The following is a 12177-nucleotide window of genomic DNA, read 5'->3' on the forward strand; positions in this document are numbered from 1 at the left end:
GGAAAACGGATCGTTTTCCTGGCAGTGGAGTTTACCTTTAATTTTGGTTTGCAGTTCAGTGTGAATGGCAGTACATGCTTGAAAGGTTGTAACACTAACTTTGGACGTAATGTGAAGCATTGTCACGGTTGTTTACTAAGAATTCAGATTTACAGGGAAATTAGCCACTGGAAAAATTCTGTAAGTCGTCTATACATTCCGTTTGTCTATTCTGGACAATCACTTTGAATTCTCACGTTGGTAAATAACCTCATGTTTTTAAAAATGAGTGGCCGCACTCACAAAATATGCCAATATAGTTCATAAGGCAAATGCTCACAATAAAATACGCTAAAATTAAAAAATTACTTTTAAGCATGGCAGGAACAGCCTTCAAACTGGGCTGGTTAAAAAAGTTGACCTCCAGCTGTTGTTGAACAAACATGGCATACATGCCAAAGGTCCCCATCTAGGAGGAGCAATTCATATTTTGAGTCTGAATTCCAATGTTCCTCGTTTTGTATGAGCTCCAAATTGTTGTGTCTGAGTTTAAACTATAATAAATGTGTTTATAAATCAGTCTATCAATAAGATATATTTCTCTAAATTTATGAAGCCCCAGAGTTGACGTGAAAGTCTTTAAAAAGATCAATTGCAGCCAAGCTGTACTATGTTGTTGCGCGATTCGTTTAGTAGATCATGCCAGTGAGAGGGTTAACAGCAGCGCCAGCACTTCCTATCAGCATCTACCTCCCTGCTGGTTCCTGGAGTACATTGAGAAGTAGAATACTCCCCAGCGTTCTACAAGGTTCAGAACTCCGCCTCACTTGTGACGTTGAGCTTTCTAATAATGCTGTTTATTGCATTGAATTATAAGGGCAGGCATTGTCAACTCTAACCCACAGGAGAACTGTGGCTTTGCAGAGTATTGGGAGGAAACATCACCAGAGCTTTGATATTCAGGATATAGCGTTTGTGGTTAACTACATCATGCCCCACTGTGAGCAGAGCATGTGTTAACTCTCATGGGTAGAATCTGCCAACTTGTGCACACAACATAGTACAGAGTGGGTATGATTAAAAAAAAAAAAAAAAAAAAAAAAAAAAATCAGATGATGGCTCAGCATAATTTACATTTTAATTGCAGAAGCCTAACCCTTGGAGAGCTGGTGATTGGCTGATAGCCTCCCATTGAGAGAAATGCTGAATTGTAGCTGGGCTTTTTTGCACAACCAAATACCTAATTAAATGTTCTGTGTAGGATGCAGGGATGGGAATTCCTATTGCCTGAGGCATGCAATTCCAGACTCTTAGCAGGCAGTGGTTTGGGCTTTTATTGACTTACCCACAGCAGGGCTGCTCCTGGAGATCCAGTGGAGAACAGGGCTGGGCTGTGAGCATCTCCGACAGGTGCAGATCACAGTACTCGCTTCCTCGTTTTCTGGCACGTTCTAATAGAGCGCAGCGGCTCGTGTTCATTGAGCTCCAGTACTGCGAAGGATCAACTGCTGTGGTCTGCACCTTCTGAAGGTGCAGCCCAAACACTCAGGGTAGTCTGTTCGTAAGGATCTAAATGTAATTTAGAACCCCGCTTCGCGGTGCAGAAGGGTTTAAAAAAAAAAAAAAAAAAAAAATCCTCTGACACTTATCTGTGTCCAGTGCTGATGTTCCTCGGGTCTTCCCCTGCCGACTGTAACAATGGCCACACTCACGTTGGGATTTCCTCTTGGTAAAGCATTATACAGTGCTTTATTCTGGTGACACTGGATGTCCTCATGCATAACATTAACCCCACAAAGCTATTTATTGCAGTTTATTTAAAAAAAAAAAAAACTGCAGTAATTAGCTTTTCATGGTTAAGGGTGCTGGGCAAGTGGTCTGGGTGCCTATAGTGAGTGTCCTTTTAACTGATAATTCTACCCTCTCATAAACCATGGCTCGACAAATTTGCTTTGGATATAGGAGCCAGCTAAAAAAGTTAGTAGTCACGTTTTTTTTTTAAAAACTAAGCTTTATTTTCAACTACAAAAGTAAAATTCTTAAAGGGACACTATAGTCACCAGAAACACTAAGCTAAATCTAGTGGTTCTGTTATCTATAGCCTGTCGCTGCAGGCTTCTCAGTAAAAAAGGCAGTTTTTTATTTATTTATAATTTTCAGTGCAGGTGTACAGGTGCAAGAGCTACATGATCATTACAGAGTATGTAGCAGCGTTATAAAATAGTGATGGTTGGCATATCATGCTAAGCACCAGGTTTTGTGCTGCCTGTGTATTACACCTGCTTTTAACATATGCATATCAATTACAACAACTGGACAGCTTCAACAGGGGTGTAAATGTTGGGGGGAGGGTGGGAGAGAGGGAAGCTGCGACATCACTACATTCCTGCCCAGAACAGTAGCAAGTTAGAGATGGCCATTCTCTCTGTGTAGCTCAGGAGTGAGAGAGTCAGGGGTCAATTAACCTTCTAAATTCTATCGTAGGTATACATTCTTTGATCTTATCCCATCTGGGATCTCACTGGGAGTGAGGGCTTTTGGAAATGTAGTATACTTTAGGGGTGCAACCTAGAGTGTGTCAACCTCGCAGTGAGGTCTGTGATGAACCGTGTCTTGATTTCACCTATTAGTGGTATACCGTAACAGCATTCACACAATTTGTTTTTGTTAAGGTCAGTGTGGCAAATCTAGCCACTTCTGAACTAATTGTATTGTAGGTTGTCCATAGGCTGAATGTATACTGTAGATCGTTACCTGTAATAATGCTATGTTGCAGCCGTTCGCATACTGGCCTCCGTACCCTGCCAGCACACAAAGCATTCGTTGACGGAACATGGCTATTCCGGCCGTTCACGGTACGAATGCGGGCTCCCCAGGTAGACCACACACTCACCAGCCGTGTGGCACCAAGTAATCGATTGCAACAATGTTGCAATCGGTAATCAAGGGCTCTCCTAGGTGGCCGCCGATCGGCTACCGACCATGCGGCGGTCGGCCATCTTGGATCCTTTGTCTCTGCAGCGGTGTTCAGTCGTCGAGAGCTTGGAACCGAAATCGGCTACTCAATGATCCGAACACCGCTGGACTTCCAGAGCGTTCGGGAGTGCCGCGTTTAGTATGTTGTGTTCCCCATAAATGTCCGGTACTGTTGGGCCGAACTCAATGTTTGAATGTATTTTGTGCGGCGTTCGGTTGGTTTAGCTGGGATCGGAGCGGTATTCTCACTAAATGTGCCCGCCGACCCCAGCTATCTACCGAACGGTCCCTCGTCTAAAAGCGAGTAAAAATGTATAAAATATAGATTTCTGTATAAATTGTCGGTTTTGCGCCACGAGGGGATAATCCACTTAATCGTCCATTTTAGTGGGAGTATCCCTCTCGTGCCGCAATGCCTGTTGGGATAATTACAATGCCTGATGGGAGAAATCCCCTGTAATAACTGTAAGGAAACCCCTTGCACGGGGAACTGCATAAATACAGAAGTCTGTGAATAAAGCGAGTTAGTTGACTCCCAAACTGTGTTTCGTCCGGTTATTGGGAGGATGGGGAATATTGCCGTGCTTTCTGTCTTGACTGTGGATTTCCTGAAGATACCAACGGATATCGTGGACTAAAATACTGCGTTCCGTTACAGTCAGGTTTATGATCTCAGCTGTCTGAGTCGGAGCGGATTTAGGTTTTCAACGAAGCGGGCAGCGTGGTCGCCATGTGTTGGGGCTAATAAGTAAAGGTGGTATGCGTGGGGTTTGTTTTGGCATAGTTTTTGGCAAATATGACGGAGATGAACCTAGTGGTTTGTTGCAATCTGAGACATATCTTTTTGATGTCCGTCAGCTGTAGACCGTTTACAATATTGTAGATGATCACATTTTGTTTCTTTGACCAAGATAGCATTTGCGCGTATGGAAATTTTGCTGTATTTGGTAACCCATATTGTTTCTGGAAATCATTAAAGCCTTTCTCGCTAGACCCTTGGTAAATGTGATAGAGGTGTGGGACACAGTGTCTATGCCACCGTTTATAGTTAAAGGGACACTATAGTCACCAGAACAACTACAGCTTATTGAATTTGTTCTGGTGAGTAGAATCATTACCTTCAGGCTTTTTGCTGTAAACACTGTCTTTTCAGAGAAAATGCAGTGTTTACATTACAGCCTAGTGATAACTTCACTGGCCACTCCTCAGATGGCTGTTACAGATCCTTCCTGGGTCATGGCTGCCTAAAATGCATCCATACATTCAGTGTCTCCACCCTCTGCATGCAGACACTGAACTTTCCTCATAGAGATTTATTCATTCAATTCATCTCTATGAGGAGATGCTGATTGGCTAGGACTGTGTTTGAATCATGCTGGCTCTGCCTCTTTGTCAGTCTCAGCCAATCCTATGGGGAAGCATTGTGATTGGATCAGGCTACCACTTCTGATGATGTCAGCAGGCAGTGGCCATTTCTAAAGGAAACAGCCAGAGCTACCAGCTCCAGACTTGAAAACAGGTAAGATTTTGCTGTTTTTAGGCAGGCATGAGGGAACCGGGGGCTAGATGGTGGTTTTAATCCTATAGGGTCCGGAATACATGTTTGTGTTCTTGACCATATAGTGATCCTTTAAAATCCAGGATAAGGGTGGCCAAGGCCTCCAATGGTAGGGCTATAGAGGTCCCCTGAGTTAAGGCGTGCCTGTCTTTGAATATATCCCATAAATTGAGTGTGAGTTTGGTGGTGGGGAGTATATCTTTGTATTTCGGTCTTAGTTTCCTCGACATCCATGTAAGCGCAGTGATAGTGAAGATAGACTTATTCAATATAAACCCATTTGGGGAGCCTAGAGTGACCACTGTCCGATAGGATCGAGCTAATTAGTGCTGCTTTGTAATACCATGCTATGTCTGGTAACCCCATTCCGCCTTGTGAGAAGGTTTTTTACATGGTAGCTTTTGCAATTCTAGGTTTGGAGTTGTTCCAAACAAAGGCATTTATTAACTCTTGTTCTTCGTGGAAGTATTGGGTGGGGATTTTAATAGGTAGGGTATGAAATAGGTATTGGAAGTTTGGAATAATTAGCATTTTGGTTGCTGCTATTCCGCCTGTCCAAAATATAAATTTACCCCTCCAACTTTGTAGTTGTGTTTTTACCTTATTTAGCAAAGTTTGATAATTGGACTTGTACAGGACTGAGGGCTGTAACGTCAGGGCTACTCCTAAAAATTTTAGCGAGTCTGTTCGCCATTCATACGCAAAAGAGTTTTTCAGGGTGTCTAGTGTGTGTTTTTAGATATGAATGCCCATTGCTTGCGTTTTCAATATGTTTATAATACAAACATTTGCTATACTGCAGAAGTGTGTTATGAAGATTAGGTAGGGAGATATTCGGTTGTTGTAGTGTAAGATGCCATCTGCGAACAAGGTCACTTTATATTCCTTGTTTTTCATCTTGATACTGTGGATGTTGGGGTTGTCCCTAATTGAGTCAGAGGTTCCAATGCCAAGATGTACAGTATTGGGAGAGTGGGCATCCCTGTCTGGAGCCGTTGGAAATTGTGACACTGTAAGACGTGAAACCCCCGTTGACCACTCGTGCCGATGGTTGTGAGTACAATGCCTTTACCAGAGTCAAGAACTGCGAGAGGAACCCAAATTTCCCTAGGAGCCTATCAAAGGCTTTTTCCGCATCTAGTGAAAGGAATACACTCAAGGGGCCCTCCCCCCTTGCAGCCCACACAGTAAATCTAGAATCCATCTGCACCCTGGCATCCACTCACAAACCCCACCTGATGAACGTGTACAATTGTAGGGATAATTTGAGAGAGCCTGTTGGAGTAGATTTTGGCGAGTAGCTTGGTATCTATGTTGAGAAGTAAAATCTGTCACAGATTTTGATTTTTAGTGGGTGGGGGCTTCCTGGTTTAGGGAGGGTGGCCATGTGAGCCATTAGCATCTTGTGTAGCATGTCACCTGTATGTATGATGTGGTTGTATACTTGCTCCAGTTTCGGGGCTAGGATATGGGAGAAAAGCTTGTAGTATGAGTTTGTGAGGCCATCTTGCCCAGTGGATTTCCCCGATGGTAGGGAGTTTATGGTTTGTGAGAGTTCCTGACCTGTGAAAGGTCTCTGTAATATCGCTTGTTGTGTAGTCAGTGATGGTAATTTGGAGAGGCTGAGAACATTTTCAATTTCTGATTCTGTTGGGTAGGGCATTTTGGTGTCGTTTTTTCAAATTATACAAGGTATGGTAAAAAGTGGCCATTTCGTTATTTATGTCCTGGGGGTTGCAAATTTTTTTTGTTAGGGTGTGAGATTAAATATGGTATTTTAGATTGTGCTTGTTTTTTCCTCAGCATTGTTGCTAGGTATTTCCCTGCTTTGTTACCCTGTGAGTAATTACGCTGCTTTATTATCCGTTGAAGTGTGGAGGATGTATTTCATTTATGCGTTTGATTGCATCAGCAATGGTTTTCAGGTGTGAATCTGCTGGTTGCAGAATGTGTGCATTTGTGACATCTCGTAAGGAATGCAGCGGGTCTATGTATTCATGGTGGGACTTGCAGTTTCTTAAATGAGACTCTGCTGATTATAATGCCTCTAATGGTAGGTTTATGTGTCTGCCAAAAGGAGAGAGAGGATGTATCTAGGGTTTCATTTATGATTAAGTAGTCCTCCTGATTTTGTGACACTTGGGTAACGAACTTAGGGACTTTCAGAAGGGAGTCATTGACACTTGAATCGTCAACGTAAGTGGTGCATGATCTGACCACACTATGTCTCCAATAGAGCACTGTGTGATCCCTGTCATGTTCAGACATGAGTTTAGTCAGGGCTTTGCTGTGCGTCTGTCGTGCTAAATGTCTAGGGGATGAATCTGGAAAGGTTGTATCAGCATGCGAATCTAGAACGTGGTTAAGGTCACCACAAATGAGGAGGGAGCTAGAGGGTGCCACAGGAAGCCTGGTGAGCACTTTGTGTAAAATAACTAATAATTTGGTGGTCATTGGGACCATACATACCTACCACCTAATATGTGTTCTGCTTTGTTTATCATGCAGAGTAGGATAAGTAATCTTCCTTGGTTTATCTTTCTTAATTTGTAACCGCTCAAACGATAAGGAATGATGTATTAAAAAAGAGACCCCTTTTGTTTTAGTGGTGTGTGTCTCTACTGTTATACTCAGTTAATTAAATTAAACGTGTTCTTGAGATTCATATAATTTAAATTTATGTCCACCCAGCCTACCCTACCTTTGGGAGATCTGTGGATCCTTTCCCTGTGGTTGCTGTCACCTTCTTGCGCTGTTTTCTTGCGTAACGTTTAGTATTGTCGGGGCTGTAGTGATATCATATTCTGGCTCCTGGCATCACAGCAGGGTGCGTGTGGAAGCAGCATAAGAAGAGCAGGAAGATTACAGCTTCCTCGCCGCCCGCCTCCATTGCTCACAGTTTTCCGCTTCATGGGACCCTAAGGTGACCAGGGCTGACAAATACCCATGTGCCAGGGCAAAATCCCTAGTTGACCTGAAGCCTGGAATTTGTTAAGCCCTCTCATAAACTGTTACTTCTTGAAATTAAAAATAAAAATGTACATACTCATAGATCCTTTCTTTTGTTTGTTAATGAGCCACAAATCTGAGGTACTGGATGTTCTTCACAGGTCTAGTTTATAGTTGTTTCACTGTTAGGCCACGTTTGGGTGAGATGCTATCAAGCATAGTTTTTACAGGAACCAACACATACTATTTCAACAACACAGACAGCCATTCCACACAGTCACTACACACACGGAGAGACCGGGGAGGGGCAAAGGGTAAGATACTTGGAGTTACACACTGAATTCTGAATTTTCACTAATTAAATCTTAATGAAAAAATTGAGGCCAAAGATTGTGGATATAGATGAATAGACAAATGTTTAAAAATCCGCTTCCCCCTCAAAATTTGTTTAAAATAAATGTTTTTAACAAGAAATATATACAGGGTGTTAATGGTGTTATTTACATAATGCATTCATGATGTGTTTCCACTTGCCTTCTTGTTATGTATTTGAGACACCAAAACCACTACTTCTTAAAGTATTGGTTTTGATGCTAAAATGCAGACTCCAGCAAAACTAGAAAATGATAATGTCTGAAAATACACCTTTTACATCGGATGTTAATTCATGTTAAACATTAAAAGTTAACGTGTGGTGTATTTATTTTTGGCGGCTTGTGACTGCTTGGCGTTCATTTTACTTCAGGTATACAGGGTCATGTGGGGCTCAGTCGCCCAAAAGTAGCCAGAAGCTCTTTTTGGGCCATTTTCCAGAAGCTGTCTCATCATGCTTGGACTTGCATCGTAGTGTGCTGATGTTGCTGTAAGTGTAGATGGGACAATAAATGTGAGTTTATTAACTGACATTTTTGCACCTCTTATCCTAATTGTCATTGTAGCCTTTATGTTACAGGTTACATGTACTACTCATCCATGTTTTATGTTGATTTACACTGGGTTTTTTTTTTTTTTTTTTTTAATGCTTTTTTTGTTTTGTTTTACTTTGGGTGCTCTGGGTGTTATTATATGATTATACAATTGCTAAACTCAAGTATTTTAAAGGGACGCTATAGTCACCAGAACAACTACAGCTTGTATTTGTTCTGGTGAGTATAATCATTCCCTTCAGTTTTTTGAGTAAACACTGTATTTTCAGAGAAAATGCAGTGTTTACATTACAGCCTAGGGATACCTCCACTGGCCACTCCTCCGATGGCTGCTAGAGGTGCTTCCTGGGGCAGTGCTGCCTAGAGTGCAGCACTGACATTCATTGTCTCCACCCTCTGCTTGGAGACACCGAACATTCCTCATAAAGACGCATCGATTCAATACATCTCTGAGGAGATGCTGATTGGCCAGGGCTCTGTTTGGCTTCTGCTGGCTCTGCCCCAATCTGCCTTCTTGACAAGCGAAGCCTATCCAATGCTTTCCTATGGGAAAGCATTGCGATTGGCTGAGATTATTAATATTATTATTTATATAGCGCCAGCTAATTCCGTAGCACTGTACACTTCTGATTGTCAGCCAAGGAGGCAGAGCCTCATGATGGTTTTTAACATACATGACCATATAGTGTTTCTTTAAGTTGAATAAGAAACATAAATGGGATGGGAGAAGTACCACTAAGGGAGGCTAAAAAATTTAGATCTGTTTCTTGCATGGATTTTGCTGCATCATGGGGTTTTATGTTTTTTTTTGTTTGTTTTTTTTGAAGTCTCTGTGTGGGCTGCATCTTTTTGTCTTCTCCTCGTGATCGCTAATATAATCTTGAATCTATTAGAATTGTTATTTTTTTCTTAAGGGCTAGGAAAGAGTTGTTTTTTTGTACAGTTCCGTATAAAATACAGCGAAACACATTTTGACAACTATACCATACTTAGTTTGTGAAGTCCTGATTTGACGGACAAACTGTTTCCTAGTGGGAGTGTAAACATTGTTTGAAAACAGTTGTGACACCACACCCTGAGCTTCTTATTTGATATTTTTTTTTGTTTGTGTACAGTACACACACAAATGTGATTGGCTTAGTTGCCTTTCGTGCCAAAAAAAAAAATCCATACATCAGTTTTATACCACAAATCATTTTTATTTGAAATGAAATATTTTAGTTTTTTTTTTTTTTTTTTTACGGGACTAGTGAACAATTTAATGAGACTCTTGAAAATCATAGAGGGGAGTCCCAAAACTATTTTAATAGAGGTTCTAGGGAGGGGAGGCAGGCAGCCTTTTGAAAATCGGCAGCAAGTTTCCCTAATTGAAGCCCATCAGTTCCCAGGAATGCATGGGGTGAAGTATGTTTCTTCTTTGTTCCTAATCGGTAATTGTGCTCCCCTGAAGCAGGCTCCTTGGGTGTAGATTTGGAAGTAATAGAAGACACACAAGAAATGAGTTAGCATGTAGTAATCTCAGCAGGGCTTTGGCACAGAGGCACAAAGCAAAAGAGCTAATGCAGTTGCTTTTGAAAGTACTTTTTCTTTCTTTTGTAAAAACGTCTCAAAGCTCCTTACAAATATTCTTCCATTAAGTCATTAAAATGTTAGCTTTTTCTAGTGCCTCCATTTAACCTTGCAGGAAGTAAAATTCCTTAGTGCTAAAGTCTAACCTGTGCGACTTTGCCCAATCCAGGACTGGAGTGTTTTTTTTTTTTTTTTATAGCAAAATTTGAAGGGCGTTCAAAACCAAAATAAATGGCTGCACCCTCAGAGTGCGTCGTTAAAGTTTGCAGTCTGTCCCAATCGAACGATAAGTTTTCAAACATTAAGAGGATAAAGCAAGCAGTGGGCACATCCATGTAGGTATTATTTAAAACCATCACTTTACTATAATTCAATTTATTACATAGATGATGTGTTAAAAAAAAATGGGAAAACGTTACTTATCTCTTAGTTTCCCTTGTTTGCTACAACTTGGAGGACTCTCTGTGACCAGAAACTGACAGAAAAGTCAGTGATGACCCTTTCAGTGAGAACACCACGCATATCCAATAGCCCTCAGCTGTATTCTAAGGAATATGCTGTGCAGCACTGAGTTGTGGATTATTCCTGAAAATACAAAGCATGGCTTGATTTAGCTGATAAATTGGTTCCCCTAACATTCTTATCACATCAGTGTTAATGGAATTGTATGCTTTTTTAATAACCGCTCATATTGTGTGTGTGTGTGTGTGTGTATATACACTATGTTGATCAACCCTTTTAAAGAAGTAGCATCTCTATTCATATTTATATACAATGGATCCTACGTTACGTACTGAAACGTGGGGTGCTACAATTTAATTTCTTTGGACAAGGAAATAGAATCAAAATGAACCCTTTCATGACCTGAGTTGCCAGTACCTTCACATGGGCGATGAAAAAGGGAAATAGTTCAAAACATCTGTATTTACGAAGCTCTTTTATTAAATGGGACTACCCCAGTGGGCCTGATAGTGCAATTTTTTTTGTTCCTGATTATGATTCCTTTTAATTTGAAATACCTTCACAATATAATATAAAGATTTGCGTAACCCTTTAGGTCTGAACTTTTTGTTGTTGGAACCATTGTGACACCTCCTAGTGACAATCCTAGTCTGCTGTCAGTATGTGCACTAAAATGCGTGTGAGAGTGATCATTTTATTGATTTTTCTGTCACTTGTAAAATAGTGTGTAACGCTAGACCCATTGTACCAGATATATTTAAGTGCTTCCTGTTTTCACAATGGACAGACTTGTTTTACCCTTTTTTTCTCCACAATTAGCTTTTCACCAGCCATCTGTTTCCTCACTTAATTCTCTGCATGACTTAAATGGCTAGAAAATAAATATAACAACCGCATTATGTCTGGAAAATGAGCAGATTGCAATACAATTTTTTTTTTTTTCAAATGCATTGGGATATCTTGTATTCAAACACTGGCATGGTTATTTAATAAAGTGAATTTAAATTTCAGGCATAAATATCTAAATTGCGAGAAAAATGTGTGGGTGTTAGATAAAAAAAAAAAATACAATAAACAGAGTATAAAGATACTTTTTTTATGAAATACTCACATTGACTGTCGGAATGTCACTGAAATTCCAAAAGTAGTCAAAACATATCATAAGACAAAGTAGGTACTCGTGGAATCCTATATAGACATCAGCATTGTACGTTCGTGCATGTGCAAAGAAATGGTGGTACCTGCTAAGTAAATCTCATCAGTACGGCACCCCAGGGTACTGCTCACCAAGCAGCAATGCCACCACAGGGAGGCTTTGAAAAATATGTAAAAACCCCAGAAGATGACACATGCTATAATTTTAAATAATATATGTGGTAAAATCCATCTTTTATTTTTTTTTTTTTATTTGAGACTGATACATTGATCTGTATGCCAGCAATATAGTTTTAATAAACAGGTAAAAGTAGGCGATGGGAATAGACTTCCCCCAAATCAAAATGACAAATTATAACACTGGAAAACAAACTAACTGTAAAAATATAAAAGTGTTAAAAAAAAAAAAAAAAGTTACATTTTGGAATGAACCGTATGAAATCCATTTTCATTCTATAAAGTGAGATGCATAAATATGAACCGAACAGGTGTCCGTATATTGGCATACAAATGCAGTGGGAATGTTGTTTAGCAAAATGCATTTGCAAAATTTCCCTGATAAAAATGAAACAGCCATGGAAATCCCAATTGGACACAAACTTG

The 12177-nt window shown here is 40.5% G+C and overlaps 1 protein-coding gene across 2 annotated transcripts in view; it reads left to right on the top strand.

Annotated features, from left to right (window-relative positions):
- CDCA7L (cell division cycle associated 7 like) overlaps nucleotides 1-12177 on the top strand; it is a 356480-nt gene that overhangs the window by 334381 nt on the left and 9922 nt on the right. The window lies entirely within an intron of this gene.

Source organism: Pelobates fuscus, chromosome 4 (assembly GCF_036172605.1).
Source record: "Pelobates fuscus isolate aPelFus1 chromosome 4, aPelFus1.pri, whole genome shotgun sequence".
NCBI classification, from domain to species: domain Eukaryota; kingdom Metazoa; phylum Chordata; class Amphibia; order Anura; family Pelobatidae; genus Pelobates; species Pelobates fuscus.